The sequence below is a fragment of the Oratosquilla oratoria genome, chromosome 24 (genome assembly GCF_046742065.1).
Source record: "Oratosquilla oratoria isolate Oo_2021 chromosome 24, ASM4674206v1, whole genome shotgun sequence".
In the NCBI taxonomy this organism is placed as follows: domain Eukaryota; kingdom Metazoa; phylum Arthropoda; class Malacostraca; order Stomatopoda; family Squillidae; genus Oratosquilla; species Oratosquilla oratoria.
In genome coordinates, this window is record NC_134800.1 from 36,315,482 (window position 1) to 36,320,585 (window position 5,104).

Below are 5,104 nucleotides of genomic sequence, written 5' to 3' on the forward strand. Positions count from 1 at the left end.
ATTCTCCCCTGCGAGCGTTCTCATGGCAGCCGCCACCTTTCCCTGCCTCATCTTGTCAGCAAAATTCCTGGCTTTGTCTTCTGGACTTTTCTTTCTGTTGATGCCCTTGTTGAGTCTATCTTGGATAGCCTCCGCTTCCATCAACAGTTGCTCTACTTCTCCCTTTTCCCACTTTTCCATCCTCCGTTGCAATGCCTGGACATTCTCTGAGTGCTTAGATTTCCTATGGGTCCTCTGGCATGTAAGGTGTTGGAGGATAGCTAGCGTTTTGAATACCATCGGGACGCAGGGAGATGAATTTGTATATGCTCTTAATAGATCGGTCATCTCCTCTATTAGGCGTTTGGATTCATTGCATTTAGGTGGGGTGAAGAGGTTTCCTGGAGAAAAGGCAATTATCCTGTTGTAGGTGTCGTCCAGCCACTCTTTAGCCCTGGACTGCTGCCATGTCTGCCAGAATCTGCCTTCCTCTCTCTCACCCTGCCGCTCTAAATGAGGTGGGTTTGCGTCCTCCGGCCTTAAGTTCGTGGAATCTCTTCCCTCTCGTAATTCTCTCTCACTCCCAAGATCACTATCCATGTCCATCTCCATCGCATCACTCCCATCCTCCTCACTCTCCACATTTCCCAGTTGATCACTCCCCACCTCCGGCGATTGTTGCTTCCCTTGATTTCTGCATTCTCCTCCTCTTCTACAGTTTGTGCATTTCTTTCCACTTTTGGCGCATGTGCATTGCCTGCAGTTTTGCTGTGCAGAGGCACAAACACAACATGTTTTGCCGACCATCTCGGGTGGGACTTCTGGTCCTTGGGTGACTTAGATGGACAGTGCTAGACTCCCCAGTCCTCACCTGTGCCTGCCCTAGATCACGGCCTCTGTTGTAGCTTAAATTTCTCTCAATTAACATTCTGTATTCATCCCCTGGCTTACCAGTGTCCAGCTCCCACATCATAGATCGCAGTTTCCCCTCGTGTTTGTCTGAGAGAATTCATGCAGGTCTGGGAGAGAGTGTGGGATACATACATCTATATTTATATATATACATAGACACACACACACACACACACACACACACACACACACACACACACACACACACACACACACACACACACACACACATATATACATGCATATACATACATATGCATGCACATACATATACATATATATATATATATACACAAATTCACACACATATATTTATACATCTATATATCAATCACTTGGAAAGGAGGGTTGAGAGAGGTAGGGGTGCCCGCGATTGCAATTGCGCATGTATAATGCAAGGGGCAGCTATGGAAATGAAACCAGGACGTGAGATTCGATGGAAGTTACCTATGATAGATATAGATTCAGGAAGAGCAGGAGGAAAGAAACGCTAAGGGAAGTGAAGCGACATGAAGGAGGGGAGGATGGGGAGGACAGGAGAGGGAGATGGGGGCGGGGGTCAGGAGGGGAGTAGAAGGAGGTGAGTAATTGGAGGGGATGAGAGATTAAGGGGAGTAGGAGGAGGTGGGTAATGGGAGGGGATGAGAGATTAAGGGGAGTAGGAGGTGGGTAATAGGAGGGGATAAGAAAGTAAGAGACAGCGTGAGGGAAAGAGAGAGGCAGAGATAGATAGATAGATTGATAGATTGAGAGAGAGAGAGAGAGAGAGAGAGAGAGAGAGAGTCAGAGAGATGGTGAGGATTTTGGGGGAGAAATAGTAACGATGAGAGGAGTAAATGAAGAGAAAGAGGAGGCGAGAGAAGGAGAAATAGAGTGGGAGAGGTAGACAGATGGGTAAAGAAGGAGAGAGAGAGAAAGAGAGAGAGAGAGAGAGGAGAGAGAGATAGAAAGAGAGAGGGAGAGAAAAGAGAGAGAGAGGGAGAGAGAGAGAGAGAGAGAGAGAGAGAGAGAGAGAGAGAGAGAGCGAGAGAGAGAGAGAGAGAGAGAGAGAGAGAGAGAGAGAGAGAGAGAAAGAGAGAGAGAGAGAGGGAGAGATAGGGAGAGAGAGAGGGAGAGAAAGAGAGAGAGGGAGAGAGAGAGAGAGAGAGAGAGAGAGATAGATAGATAGATAGATAGATAGATAGAGAGAGAGAGAGAAAGAAAGAGAGAGAGAGAGAGAGAGAGAGAGAGAGAGAGAGAGAGAGAGAGAGAGAGAGAGAGAGAGAGAGAGAGAGAGAGAGAGAGAGAGAGAGAGAGAGAGAGAGAGAGAGAGAGAGAGAGTGAGAGAGAGAGCGAGCGAGAGAGAGAGAGAGAGAGAGAGAGAGAAAGAAAGAGAGAGAGAGGGAGAGGGAGAGAGAGAGCGAGCGAAAGAGAGAGAGAGGCGGGCGGTTTGCGGTTAGCTTTGGCTCTCTCGGTGAATTGACCTATGACCCCGACTTTTAGCGACTTGCGACTTCTAATTTTTGTTTGGGTCTTCTGACAGATGTATGGCTGTATAGGTCACTTCATGACCCACTGAGCTTATCTGAAAGGTTTCGCTTGTTCGAGCTTAGCTGGGAGGACTCGTTATGTCTGAAAGGCCTCGTTGTCTCTTCATGGTGGAGGGAAAGAAATCCTCCGACGGCGAAAGAAATCGTCTGCCGCCTCACACACTGCTCACTAACTAATAATACGTATTCAGACGAATGAGTAAATACACCTGTTTCAACAACAGCTGCCTATCCCTCGTTCATTGGCAAATCTTATCATATACGTATATGAACTTACATCTATCTCTACAATCATCTACCAAGTATACCTTAATATCAGGCTTGTGTAAATAGTCTAGTCTCCTATTTCCTACCTCCACCTCACCACGCTCTGGAGCTGCCCTCACAATTGGCACTGACTTTTGGCTCTTTAATATCCTTTATAAGTAGAGGGATAGAGGAGGGGCGACATGAGGAGAGAGTGGAGAAAAGAGAGAGAGAGATGGGGGAGCGAGAGATATGATAAGGGAGATCTGGCCAAAGCTAGATAGATACAAAATATGATCTATAGTTTGTTTGTTTGTTCGTTTGTTTGTTTGTTTTAATCGATGCATCCAGGCTTATGGTGGTGTGGAGAGGGTGTTGAGCATAACTGTGTGAATTCCTGCTTTATGTTTGATACTTATAAGTAAATAAATGAAAAAAAATATGAATAAAACAGATAGGTAAGGACTGATTTAGCTGAATAGGTGTATAAGCAGCAATAATAATAAATGAATAAGAAATAACATAGAATTAGAAAGATAAAAAATAAACAAAAAATTAAAATTAAAATATAATCAGACTAAGTAGTATTTATGGAAGGCAGTAAGTTACCTTACAAGAGCTTACAATATCTTAATATTTCTGTTTTAAGTGACTAACACCATATACACCGTTATGCTCACCACCCAAGTGGCTTGTATCCGTGCCTCGAGGCGGTCACTCTCGGGGAATGGGGGGGGGGGATTCTTAACAGTGCCCCTAGCCTTGGCACCTCTGGCCACTTGGCTCTCGTTCGTTCGCTGTATTTTCAATTCTTCACTAATTTCAGCGCACTTTCCGGGCACCTACGCACTTCACTTTCACATGAGGCCTAGATACGGCCGACCTCAACACCTTGCACTAGTTTTGTCCATTTCTAAGACTCCCCCCCACCATATATATATAATTATCTCGAGCGAGAGAGAGAGCACGTCCTCTCGGCACGACGCCACAATGAGTGAGCGCATTTTAGAAGTGGTTGTGTATAAATGGGGGTTATTTCCAGGAAGCTCGTTTAAGAATACTTTCTTGAGTTTTATTTCGCGGCTCAAAGGCTTTGTGGCAGTCTTTATTTCTACCTTCCTCTACAATTATGCCTCCAACCCTTTTCCCCGCTTACGTTGGTTATGGATCAGAATCTGGATACTTCTTTCTCCTGCCACAAAGCCTTTGAGCCGCGAAATAAAACTCAAGAAAGTATTCTTAAACGAGCTTCCTGGAAATAACCCCCATTTATACACAACCACTTCTAAAATGCGCTCACTCATATTAGCCCCTTTTTATGCACAACTCCTCTTTAATTTTCCTGAGGACTTTTTCTTATTCTTCTTCCCCCACAATTACAGATTTCGCGAAAGAGGATGTTTTGACCTTGGTGGCCTATGATCCCACACCTATCGGATGGTGGAGACAGCCATCGTTGTGCAGCAGCAACAAGCAGCGTTAAACACACACACACACACACACACACACACACACACACACAGAGAGAGAGAGAGAGAGAGAGAGAGAGAGAGGGGGGGGGCAGGCATATGGAAGAGGGTGGTCGAGTCCTTCATGGATCCTGAGAGTGAGAAGTGTTGCAGAAGAGGTTAGATATGGTGAGATAATATCCACTAAACATCTAAATTACTTGTCCAGTGACAATATTGGTACAGATTGCAATTGTGAGGACTTCTTAATGAAACAACGACGGTGATCGCTCGAAGTGATGCAGTATATATTCATTTCTAGTTCAGGCATTGTTTAAACTAAAAAATTTGGTTATATTTAAAGGCAATGTTCATGGAAGTTGCTGCATACAAGTACTATACTAACCTCCGGCCCCTCCCCCCCCAAAAAAAAAAAAATCCGGGAAACAAAAATTTTGAAATACATTTCCTTCTCATTTTCCAAGTACAATTTCGTGTTCTATTTTACTTCCTGCGTGTTGGACGCTGATGTCAGAAAATTTTCTTTTGTGCACTTTAGTGTGATTCACCATGGTCGTGGATTACGTGTTGGTCTCGGGATCGACAACTATTCCCCTCCTAGATGAGAGCTCAAACCTCATATGTGGCCCGATCTATGAGGAATGTGACCTTACACACACATACACCCAAACTTGTTGTATGTGTGTGTGTGCGTGCGTGTGTGTGTGTGTGGTGTGTGTGTGTGTGTGTGTGTGTGTGTGTGTGTGTGTGTGTGTGTGTGTGTGTGTGTGTGTGTGTGTGTGTGTGTGTGTGTGTGTGTGTGTGTGTGTGTGTGTGTGTGTGTGTGTGTGTGTGTGTGTGTGTGTGCACGCGTGCGTGTGTGCCCATGTTTAGTGTGTATAAGCATGTTTCTGAATGTGAATTTGTGCACTTGAGTACAAAATTATGGGTGAGTGCATGTGTATGCTTAAGTGCTCGCCTGAGTGTGTG

The 5,104-nt window shown here is 45.0% G+C and overlaps 1 protein-coding gene across 2 annotated transcripts in view; it reads right to left on the reverse strand.

Annotated features, from left to right (window-relative positions):
* Positions 1–4,379: 4,379 nt before the first annotated feature.
* LOC143038559 (uncharacterized) overlaps positions 4,380–5,104 on the reverse strand; it is a 13,138-nt gene continuing 12,413 nt past the window's right edge. For both annotated transcript variants that reach the window (XM_076207908.1, XM_076207910.1), the window contains one exon: positions 4,380–5,104. This exon is cut by the window's right edge and continues 339 nt beyond it. The gene's annotated coding sequence lies outside the window, so the exon portion shown is untranslated.